General features: G+C 39.2%; 1 non-coding gene across 1 annotated transcript; it reads left to right on the plus strand.

Moving 5' to 3' along the window:
- Nucleotides 1-7551: 7551 nt before the first annotated feature.
- On the plus strand, nucleotides 7552-7659 carry LOC148568491 (small nucleolar RNA R71). Its single transcript, XR_015881475.1, has one exon. It is a non-coding gene; the product is annotated as a small nucleolar RNA R71 (small nucleolar RNA).
- Nucleotides 7660-12735: the final 5076 nt, after the last annotated feature.

Here is a 12735-nt window from a genome sequence, read left to right on the forward strand (position 1 = left end):
TTACCGGTTCCCGCAAACCTCAATTTCATCATGGAATCATTCCGTATAACTAAAGTTCAATTATAATATCCAAAGAACAAAAAGGGAACTAAAGTACAATTATATACTAGTACTAGATATTTCTGAGAAAGAAGGTAAAAGTAAAGATCGGAGCGACAGAAGGTTGAGATTTGGGATATGGAATACAGACACTCTAATAGAAAAATCCATGGAGGTGGTGGATACCATGATAAGGAAGAAGATTACCATCATGTGCCTATAAGAAACAAAATGAGTGAAAGCTAGGGAGTTTGATACCTCGGGTTCAAACTTTGGTATATAGAAAATGTGAAGAATAGAAATAGAGTAGGTATTATTGTGGATAAGCAGTGGAAGAAGGACGTAGTGGATGTCAAGAGGGTGGATGATCGGATCATCTCTATCAAACTTATGGTGGAAGGAGGTACTTTTCCTGTGATTAACGCCTATGCATCGCAAGTGGGTTTGGACGAGCAACTCAAGATAAGGTTTTGGGAGGATCTAGAGAGTTTGGTCCACAACATACCTTCGGGAGATAAGATTTTTTAGGAGGAGATTTAAATGGCCATGTTGGAAGAGAAGTGATTAGGTATGGAAGTATTCACGGAGCCCATGGTTTCGGGGTGGTCAATACCGATGGTAAAACTATTTTAGACTTTTCCTCAATCTTTGACATTCTCATTGTAAATACATGTTTCAAAATGAGAGACGAACATCTTATAACTTATAGAAGTGGCATGACAAGCTCTCAAATCGACTTCTTCTTGTTAAGGAGAGTTGACCGAAAATTTTGCATTAATGGTAAAATTATTCCGAGAGAGAGTTAACAATACAACATAGAATGCTCGACATGGATTTTTTCGTTGAACAAAAATTAAGAAAAAGACATCATACGAAGAACCCAAGCACGAGGTGGCGGCGGATGAAAGGTGAAGAACAAAGAACCTTCCTAAGACGAGTAGGTGGTAGCGCGGAATTACACTTCAAACCACTAAACCAGCAAGTGCACTGGGTCGTCCAAGTAATACCTGAGTGAGTCAGGGTCGATTCCACGAGGATTGTGATTTGAAGCAAGCTATGGTTATCTTGTAGATCTTAGTCAGGCGGATAGAAGAGTTGTTGGATTGTTTTAAACGCATAAAAAGAAAATAAATAAAACGTTACTGGTGCACGAAATTGTGATCATCAATGGCGCCAACAACTTGGTACGCACAATTGTAATCTCAACTCTTTGTCACAACTCCGCACAACTAACCAGCAAGTGTACTGGGTCGTCCAAGTATAAACCTTACGTGAGTAAGGATCGATCCCACGGAGATTGTCGGCTTGAAGCAAGCTATGGTCATCTTGTAAATCTCAGTCAGGCGGATTCAAATGGTTATGGAGTTTAAGATAATTAAAAGATGAATAAAATATATAATAGGATAGAGATACTTATGTAATTTATTGGTAAGAATTTCAGATAAGCGTATGAAGATGCTTTGTTCCTCCTAAACTTCTGCTTTCCTATTGCCTTCTTCCAATCATTCATACTCCCTTCCATGGCAAGCTTCATTTTGGGCATCACCATTGTCAATAGCCACCTCCCGTCCTCTCAGTGAAAATGGTCCAAATGCGCTGTCACCGCACGACTAATCATCTGTCGGTTCTCGATCATGTTGGAATAGGATCCATTGATCCTTTTGCGTCTGTCACTACGCCCAACACTCACGAGTTTGAAGCTCGTCACAGTCATCCCTTCCCAGATCCTACTCGGAATACCACAGACAAGGTTTAGACTTTTCGGATCTCAAGAATGGCCGCCAATGATTCTATCCTATACCACGAAGGTTCTAATCTTAGATTAGAAACCCAAGAGATACACATTCAAGCTTGATTGCATGTAGAACGGAAATGGTTGTCAGGCACGCGTTCATAGGTGAGAATGGTGATGAGTGTCACGGATCATCACATTCATCATGTTGAAGAACGAATGGATATCTTGGAACAGAAATAGGCTTGAGTTGAATAGAAAAACAATAGTACTTTGCATTAATTCATGAGGAACAGCAGAGCTCCACACCTTAATCTATGGTGTGTAGAAACTCCACCGTTGAAAATACATAAGTGAAAATAGTCTAAGCATGGCCAAATGGCCAGCCTCAAAGGTCTAAGGACTAAACGTCCAAAGATGAAAATACAATAGTAAAAGGTCCTATTTATAGATAACTAGTAGCCTAGGGTTACAGAAATGAGTAAATGATGCAGAATCCATTTCAGGGCCCACTTGGTGTGTGCTTGGACTGAGCGTTAAAGCTTTTATGTGTAGAGACTTTTCTTGGAGTTAAACGCCAGCTTTTGTGCCAGTTTGGGCGTTTAACTCCAGCTTTTATGCCAGTTCTGGCGTTTTGACGCCAGAATTTCTATGCTGACTTGGAACACCGGTTTAGGCCATCAAATATTGGGCAAAGTATGGACTATTATATATTTCTGGAAAGCCCAGGATGTCTACGTTCCAACGCAATTGAGAGCGCACCAATTGGGTCTCTGTAGCTCCAGAAAATCCACTTCGAGTGCAGGGAGGTCAGAATCCAACAGCATCTGCAGTCCTTTTTTAGCCTCTGAATCAGATTTTTGCTCAAGTCCCTCAATTTCAGCCAGAAAATACCTGAAATCACAAAAAAAAATACACAAACTCATAGTAAAGTCCAGAAATGTGATTTTTATTTAAAAACTAATAAAAACATAATAAAAACTAACTAAAATATACTAAAAACATACTAAAAACAATGCCAAAAAGCGTATAAATTATCCGCTCATCACAACACCAAACTTAAATTGTTGCTTGTCACCAAGCAACTGAAAATCAAATAGGATAAAAAGAATAGAATGTACAATGAATCCCAAAAACATCTATGAGGATCAGTCTTAATTAGATGAGCGGGGCTTTTAGCTTTTTTGCTTCTGAACAGTTTTGGCATCTCACTTTATCCTTTGAAGTTCAGAATGATTGGCATCTATAGGAACTCGGAATTTAGATAGTGTTATTGATTCTCCTAGTTCAGTATGTTGATTTTTGAACACAGCTACTTTTTGAGTCTTGGCCGTGACCCTAAGCATTTTGTTTTCCAGTATTACCACCGGATACATAAATGCCACAGACACATAACTGGGTGAACCTTTTCAGATTGTGACTCAGCTTTGCTAGAGTCCCCAATTAGAGGTGTCCAGAGCTCTTAAGCACACTTTTTTTGCTTTGGACCACGACTTTAACCGCTCAGTCTCAAGTTCTTCACTTGACACCTTCACGCCACAAGCACATGGTTAGGGACAACTTGGTTTAGCCGCTTAGGCCAGGATTTTATTCCTGTGGGCCCTCCTATCCACTGATGCTCAAAGCCTTGGATCCTTTTTATTTTACCCTTGCCTTTTGGTTTAAAGGGCTATTGGCTTTTTCTGCTTGCTTTTTCTTTTCTCTTTTTTTTTCCTGCAAGCTTTTCACTACTTTTTCTTGCTTCAAGAATCAATTTTATGATTTTTCAGATTATCAATAACATTTCTCCTTTTTCATTATTCTTTCAAGAGCCAACAATTTTAACATTCATAAACAACAAATTCAAAAAATATGCACTGTTCAAGCATTCATTCAGAAAACAAAAAGTATTGCCACCACATCAAAATAATTAAACTATTTTAAAATTTAAAATTCATGTACTTCTTTTTCTTTTTGCAATTAAAAACACTTTTTATTTAAGAAAGATGATGGATTCATAGGACATTCATAACTTTAAGGCATAGACACTAAGACACTAGTGATCATGTAATAAGACACAAACATAAATAAACATAAAGCATAAAAATTCGAAAAACAGAAAATAAAGAACAAGGAAATTAAAGAACGGGTCCACCTTAGTGATGGCGGCTTGTTCTTCCTCTTGAAGATCTTATGGAGTGCTTGAGCTCCTCAATGTCTCTTTCTTGCCTTTGTTGCTCCTTCCTCATGACTCTTTGATCTTCTCTAATTTCATGAAGGAGGATAGAATGCTCTTGGTGTTTCACCCTTAGTTGTCCCATATTGGAACTTAATTCTCCTAGGGAGGTGTTAATTTGCTCCCAATAGTTTTGTGGAGGAAAATGCATCCTTTGAGGCATCTCAGGGATTTCATGATGAGGAATTTCCTCATGCTCTTGCCCATGAGTGGGATCTCTTGTTTGCTCCATCCTTTTCTTAGGTATGGGCTTGTCCTCATCAATGAGGATGTCTTCCTCTATGTCAATTCCAACTGAATTACAGAGGTGACAAATGAGATGAGGGAAGGCTAACCTTGACAAAGTAGAGGACTTGTTCGCCACCTTGTAGAGTTCTAGGGATATAACCTCATGAACTTCTACTTCCTCTCTAATCATGATGCTATGAATCATGATAGCCCGGTCTATAGTAACTTCAGACCGGTTGCTAGTGGGAATGATTGAGCGTTGGATGAACTCCAACCATCCCCTAGCCACGGGCTTGAGGTCATGCCTTCTTAGTTGAACCGGCTTTCCTCTTGAATCTCTCTTCCATTGAGCGCCCTCTTCACAAATGTCTATGAGGACTTGGTCCAACCTTTGATCAAAGTTGACCCTTCTAGTGTAGGGGTGTGCATCTTCTTGCATCATGGGCAAGTTGAATGCCAACCTTACATTTTCCGGACTGAAATCTAAGTATTTCCCTCGGACCATTGTAAGCCAATTCTTAGGGTCCGGGTTCACACTTTGATCGTGGTTCTTGGTGATCCATGCATTGGCATAGAACTCTTGAACCATTAAGATTCCAACTTGTTGAATGGGGTTGGTGAGAACTTCCCAACCTCTTCTTCGAATCTCATGTCGGATCTCCGGATATTCACCCTTTTTGAGTTTGAAAGGGACCTCGGGGATCACCTTCTTCTTGGCCACAACTTCATAGAAGTGGTATTGATGCACCTTTGAGATGAATCTCTCCATCTCCCATGACTCGGAGGTGGAAGCTTTTGCCTTCCCTTTTCTCTTTCTAGAGGTTTCTTTGGCCTTAGGTGCCATAAATGGTTATGAAAAAACAAAAAGCAATGCTTTTATCACACCAAACTTAGAAGATTTGCTTGTTCTCGAGCAAAAGAAGAAAGAAGAGAGTAGAAGAAGAAGAAATGGAGGAGATGGAGGTGTGTTGGTGTTTCGGCCAAGGGGGAGAAGTAGTGTTTATGTTGTGTGAAAATGAGGGAGTGAAGATGGGTTTATATAGGAGAGGGTTAGGGTTCGGCCATATAGGGTGGGTTTGGAAGGGAAAGTGGTTTGAATTTGAATGGTGAGGTAGGTGGGGTTTTATGATGGATGGATGTGGATTGGTGAAGGATTTATGGAGAAGAGGGTATGATTTGATAGGTGCGGAGTTTTTGGGGAAGAGGTATTGTGGTGATTAGTGAATGGGTGAAGAAGAGAGAGAGAGGTGGGGTAGGTGGGGATCCTGTGGGGTCCACAGATCCTGAGGTGTCAAGGATTTTTCATCCCTGCACCAAGTGGCGTACAAAATGCCCTTTTCTGCCAATCTTGGCGTTAAACGCCAGGTTGCTGCCCATTTCTGGCGTTTAACGCCAAACGCCAGCTCTGTGCCCCTTTCTGGCGTTAAACGCCCAGAATGGTGCCAGACTGGGCGTTTAACGCCCATTCTGCTACCCTTACTGGCGTTTAAATGCCAGTAGGTTTCTCCTCTAGGGTGTTCTATTTTTAATACTGTTTTTCATTCTGTTTTTGCTTTTTCAGTTATTTTTGTGACTTCACATGATCATCGACCTACAGAAAACATAAAATAACAATAGAAATTTAACATAGATAAGTAAAGATTGGGTTGCCTCCCAACAAGCGCTTCTTTAATGCCAATAGCTTGACAGTGGGCTCTCATGGAGCCTCACAGATACTCAGAGCATGATGATGGCCTCCCCACACCAAACTTAGAGTTTGAATGTGGGGGCTCTGTTTGACTCTGCATTGAGAGAAACTTTTCATGCTTCTTCTCCATGATTACAGAGGGAGATCCTTGAGCTTTAAACACATGGGAGTCCTTATTCACTTGAAGGACCAATTCTCCTCTGTCAACATCAATCACAGCTTTTGCTGTGGCTAGGAAGGGTCTGCCAAGGATGATGGATTCATCCATACACTTCCCAGTCTCTAGAATTATGAAATCAGCAGGGATGTAATGATCTTCAACCTTTACCAAGATATCCTCTACAAGTCCATAAGATTGTTTCCTTGAATTATCTGCCATCTCTAATGAGATTCTTGCAGCTTGCACCTCAAAAATTCCTAGTTTCTCCATTACAGAGAGAGGCATGAGGTTTATGCTTGACCCTAGGTCACACAGAGCCTTTTCAAAGGTCATGGTGCCTATGGTACAAGGTATTAAGAACTTTCCAGGATCTTGTCTCTTCAGAGGTAATCTCTGCCTAGTCAAGTCATCCAGTTCTTTGATGAGCAATGGGGTTCATCCTCCCAAGTCTCATTATCAAATAACTTGGCATTTAGCTTCATGATTGCTCCAAGGTACTTAGCAACTTGTTCTTCAGTAACATCTTCATCCTCTTCAGAGGAAGAATACTCATCAGAGCTCATGAATGGTAGAAGTAGATTCAATGGAATCTCTATGGCCTCAGTGTGAGCCTCAGATTCCCATTGTTCCTCATTAGGGAACTCCATGGAGGCCAGTGGACGTCCATTGAGGTCTTTCTCAGTGGCGATCACTGCCTCTTCCTCCTCTCCAGGTTCGGCCGTGTGGGTTATGGTGACGACCTTGCACTCTCTTTTTGAATTCTCTTCTGTATTGCTTGGAAGAGCACTAGGAGGGAGTTCAGTAACTTTCTTACTCAGCTGACCTACTTGTGCCTCCAAATTTCTAATGGAGGACCTTGTTTCAGTCATGAAACTTTGCGTGGTTTTAATTAGATCAGAGACTACAGTTGCTAATTCAGAGTGGCTCTGCTTAGAATTCTCTGTCTATTGCTGAGAAGATGATGGAAAAGGTTTGCCATTGTTAAACCTATTTCTTCCACCATTATTGTTGTTGAAGCCTTGTTGAGGCCTCTATTGATCCTTCCATGAGAGGTTTGGATGATTCCTCCATGAAGGATTATAGGTGTTTTCATAGGGTTCTCCCATGTAATTCACCTCTTCCATTGTTGGGTTCTCAGGATCATAAGCTTCTTCTTCAGATGAAGCTTCTTTGGTACTGCCTGTTGCTGCTTGCATTCCAGACAGACTCTGAGAAATCATATTGACTTGTTGAGTCAATATTTTATTTTGAGCCAGTATGGCATTCAGAGTATCAATCTCAAGAACTCATTTCTTCTTATTTGTCCCATTATTCACAGGATTCCTTTTAGAGGTGTACATGAATTGGTTATTTGCAACCATTTCAATGAGTTTCTGAGCTTCTACAGGCGTCTTCTTCAGATGAAGAGATCCTCCAGTAGAGCTGTCCAATGACATTTTGGACAGTTCAGACAAACCATCATAGAAGATACCTATGATGCTCCATTCTGAAAGCATGTCAGAAGGACACCTTCTGATCAATTGCTTGTATCTTTCCCAAGCTTCATAGAGGGATTCACCTTCCTTCTGTCTGAAATTTTGGACTTCCACTCTAAGCTTGCTCAATTTTTGAGGTGGAAAGAACTTTGCCAAGAAGGCATTGACTAGCTTTTCCCAAGAGTTCAGGCTTTCTTTAGGTTGTGAATCCAACCATGTTCTAGCTCTGTCTCTTACAGCAAAGGGAAAGAGCATAAGCTTGTAGACCTCGAGATCAACCCCATTGGTCTTGATAGTGTCATAGATTTGTAAGAATTCAGCTAAGAACTAATGAGGATCTTCCAATGGAAGTCCATGAAGCTTGCAATTCTGTTGCATTAGAGAAACTAATTGAGGCTTAAGCTCAAAGTTGTTTGCTCCAATGGCAGGGATTGAGATGCTTCTCCCATAGAAGTCAGGGGTAGGTGCAGTAAAGTCACCAAGCACCTTCCTTGCATTGTTGGCATTGTTGTTATTTTTAGCTGCCATGTTTTCTTCTTGTTTGAAAAGCTCTGTTAGGTCATCTATAGAGAGTTGTACTTTAGCTTCTCTTAGCTTTCTCTTCAAGGTCCTTTCAGGTTCAGGATCAGCTTCAACAAGAATGCCCTTGTCCTTGCTCCTGCTCATATGAAAAGAGAGAAGAAGAAAATATGGAATCCTCTATGTCACAGTATAGAGATTCCTTGAGGTATCAGAGGAAAAGAAGAATAGAAGGAGGAGGTAGAGAAGAGAGAATTTGAACTTATCAAGGGAGATAGAGTTTGAATTGCTCATTGAGGAGGGGTGTTAGTCCTTAAATAGAAGGGTATGAAAAGAGGGGAAGAATTTTCAAAAATAAATTAAAAAGATTTTAAAAAAATTAAAAGGAATTTGAAAATTTGATTGATGATTTTCGAAAACTAAGATTGGGAAAGAAATTAAGTGATTTTTGAAAAAGATTTTGAAATTAGAAATAAAAAAGATATGATTGAGACTTAATTTTGAAAAAGATGTGATTGAAAAGATATGATTGAGAAGATATGATTGAAAATCAAATAAAAAAAAGGAAAGTTTTAAAATTAAAGTTGATTACTTGACTAACAAGAAATTAGAAGATATGATTTTAAAATTAAAATTTGATTCTTTCTTAATAGGCAAGTAACAACTTGACAATTTTTGAATTAAATTACTAATTGTAGCAAGAATTTTCGAAAATAATAATAAATAAAAAATGGAAAGAAATTAATTTTGAAAGGATATGATTGAAAAGATATGATTTAAAAAAGATTTGATTTTGAAAAATTATGAATATTTGAAAAAGATTTGAATTAAAAACAAAATCTTCCCTCTAGTGTCCTCCTGGCGTTAAACGCCCAGAATGACATCCATTCTGGCATTTAACGCCCAAAATGCTACCTTTTTGGGCGTTTAACGCCCAGCCAGGTACCCTGGCTGGCGTTTAAACGCCAGTTTTCTTTCTTCACTGGGCGTTTTGAACGCCCAGCTTTTTTTGTGTAATTCCTCTGCTGAATGTTCTGAATCTTAAATTCTCTGTGTTATTGACTTGAAAAGACACAATTTTAAAATTTTTTTTTGAATTTTTAATGATGAGAAACAATAAAAATGCAACTAAAATCAAATAAACAATGCATGCAAGACACCAAACTTAGAAGTTTGTATACTAAGGACTATAACAATTTGAAAATGCATGTAAGAAACAACAAAAGACACAAAATAAGAGAAATTAAAGATCAGAGCACTGAAATCATCAAGAACAACTTGAAGATCAATGAAGAACATAATGCATGTATTCGAAAAATGCAAGAAGAATAAAGACATGCAATTGACACCAAACTTAAAAATTGACACTAGACTCAAAAAAGAAACACAAATTATTTTTGATTTTATGATTTTAATTTTTTTTTTGTGATTTTTCGAAAATTGAGTGGAAAAGAAAATAAAGGGATTCAAAATTTTTATTAAGAGTTCCAGGAATCATTGCAATGCTAGTCTAAGACTCCGGTCCAGGAATTAGACATGGCTTACTAGCCAGCCAAGCTTTCAATGAAAGCTCCGAAGCAAAACACTAGATATGGCCAATGGCCAGCCAAGCTTTAGCAGATCATTGCTCACAACAGCAAAATTGATAGAAATCAACAAGCTCTTGTGATGATAAGTTAAAACCTCGGTCCAATAAGATTAGACATAGCTTCACAGCCAGCCAGACTTCAACAGATCATCATGAAACTCTAGAATTCATTCTTAAAAACTCTGAAGAACAAAATAGAAATTTTTTTTTGTATCTTAAAAAAAAATTTTCGAAAATAAAAAGTAAAATTACCTAATCTAAGCAACAAGATGAACCGTCAGTTGTCCAAACTCGAACAATCCCCGGCAACGACTCCAAAAACTTGGTGCACGAAATTGTGATCATCAATGGCGCCAACAACTTGGTACACACAATTGTAATCTCAACTCTTTGTCACAACTCTGCACAACTAACCAGCAAGTGTACTGGGTCGTCCAAGTAATAAACCTTACGTGAGTAAGGGTCGATCCCACGGAGATTGTCAGCTTGAAGCAAGCTATGGTCATCTTGTAAATCTCAGTCAGACAGATTTAAATGGTTATGGAGTTTAAGATAATTAAAAGATGAATAAAATATATAATAGGATAGAGATACTTATGTAATTCATTGGTAGAAATTTCAGATAAGCGTATGAAGATGCTTTGTTCCTCCTAAACTTTTGCTTTCCTATTGCCTTCTTCCAATCATTCATACTCCCTTCCATGGCAAGCTTTATGTTGGGTATCACCGTTGTCAATGGCTACCTCCCGTCCTCTCAGTGAAAATGGTCCAAATGCGCTGTCACCGCACGGCTAATCATCTGTCGGTTCTCGATCATGTTGGAATAGGATCCATTGATCCTTTTGCGTCTGTCACTACGCCCAACACTCACGAGTTTGAAGCTCGTCACAATCATCCCTTCCCAGATCCTACTCGGAATACCACAGACAAGGTTTAGACTTTCTGGATCTCAAGAATGACCACCAATGATTCTAGCCTATACCATGAAGGTTCTAATCTTAGATTAGAAACCCAAGAGATACACATTCAAGCTTGATTGCATGTAGAACGGAAGTGGTTGTCAGGCACGCGTTCATAGGTGAGAATGGTGATGAGTGTCACGGATCATCACATTCATCATGTTGAAGAACGAATGGATATCTTAGAACAGAAATAGGCTTGAGTTGAATAGAAAAATAATAGTACTTTGCATTAATTCATGAGGAACAGCAGAGCTCCACACCTTAATCTATGGTGTGTAGAAACTCCACCGTTAAAAATACATAAGTGAAAATAGTCTAAGCATGGCCGAATGGCCAGCCTCAAAGATCTAAGGACTAAACGTCCAAAGATAAAAATACAATAGTAAAATGTCCTATTTATAGGTAACTAGTAGCCTAGGGTTACAGAAATGAGTAAATGATGCAGAATCCACTTCAAGGCCCACTTGGTGTGTGCTTGGGCTGAGCGTTGAATCTTTCACGTGTAGAGTCTTTTCTTAGAGTTAAACGCTAGCTTTTGTGCCAGTTTGGGCATTTAACTCCAACTTTTATGCCAGTTCTGGCGTTTTGACGCCAGAATTTCTATGCTGACTTGGAACGCCGGTTTGGGCCATCAAATCTCGGGCAAAGTATGAACTATTATATATTTCTGGAAAGCCCAGGAAGTCTACTTTCCAACGCAATTGAGAGCGTGCCAATTAGGCTTCTGTACCTCTAGAAAATCCACTTCGAGTGCAGGGAGGTCAGAATCCAACAGCATCTGCAGTCCTTTTTCAGCCTCTGAATCAGATTTTTGCTTAAGTCCCTCAATTTCAGCTAGAAATACCTGAAATCACAAAAAAAAAACACACAAACTCATACTAAAGTCCAAAAATGTGATTTTTATTTAAAAACTAATAAAAACATAATAAAAACTAACTAAAATATACTAAAAATATACTAAAAATAATGCCAAAAAGCGTATAAATTATCCGCTCATCAGTTACCCAATTGATGGTGAATGAAATGATATGAAGATGGTTAAGGCTTGGAGTTGCTTTGTTCCTCTGGATCAATCCGGTCTTACTGTCTTCTTCAACTAAGAATGATTTCTTGTAAGGCAGGCTGTATGTGATCGACTCCTTTCTTAAGGGATCGCCAATACTCCTCCAGATCTGAACCCCAGGGTTAGTGCGGATCCAATCTGATTGAGGGTGAAGCTCCTGCAGTTCATTCTCCTTAGTGATCATACTCAAACGCCATAGACAAGGTCAAATCTTCCGGATCAGAGAATGCTGCGCCTTTAGTTCTAGCCTCTACCACAAAGACGCTAATCTTCCCGTACCTCGGCTGAACTAGTGCTCGAGAAGTCCCCAACAAAGTCGTGGATTAGCCGTCTAAGAGATGTATGATCAAGCTAATGGTTCGTCATTGTCTAATGAAAGACTCACTCTGAACCCATGTAGAATGAGATAACCTTTTGTCGGTTCAACGCATTCATAATGATGAAGAACGGATATACATCTTAGAATAGAGAATTAAACACGTATTGAAATAGAATAGTAGTACTTTATTAATCCATAAAACTCAGCAGAGCTCCTCACCTCAACCTAGGAGGTTTAGAAACTCATACTAATAGAAAATACAATGATAAATGAAAATATGACAGAAGAGATTCGATGATCTAGTGTAGAAAGTCTTTAAATACTAGATTAATGACTAAGTATTACATAAGAAAGGTAAAACAGTCTTTTAGTGCTAAACTCCACTTCTGGGGCCCACTTGGTGAGTGTTTAGGCTGACCTTGATTGAGATCCACGTGCTAGGAGGCCTTTAGGGTGTTGAACGCTGGCTAGGGGGTCCTTTATGGGCATTGAATGCCGGTATCTTCTCTTTTGGGCGCTGGACCCCAAAATAGGACAGGAGGCTGGCATTGAACACCATTTTTGGGCCTTCAATTATGAAGCAAAGTATAAACTATTATACATTTCTGGAAAGCTCTGGATGTTAGCTTTCCATAGCCATTGAGAACGCTCCATTTGGACTTCTGTAACTCCAGAAAAGCTCTTTTGAGTGCAAGGAGGTCAGATCCGGACAACATCTGCAGTGCTTTCTCTGTCTCTGAATTAGACT

This window comes from Arachis ipaensis, chromosome B4, assembly GCF_059453495.1.
Source record: "Arachis ipaensis isolate K30076 ecotype BB chromosome B4, ASM5945349v1, whole genome shotgun sequence".
Classification (NCBI taxonomy): domain Eukaryota; kingdom Viridiplantae; phylum Streptophyta; class Magnoliopsida; order Fabales; family Fabaceae; genus Arachis; species Arachis ipaensis.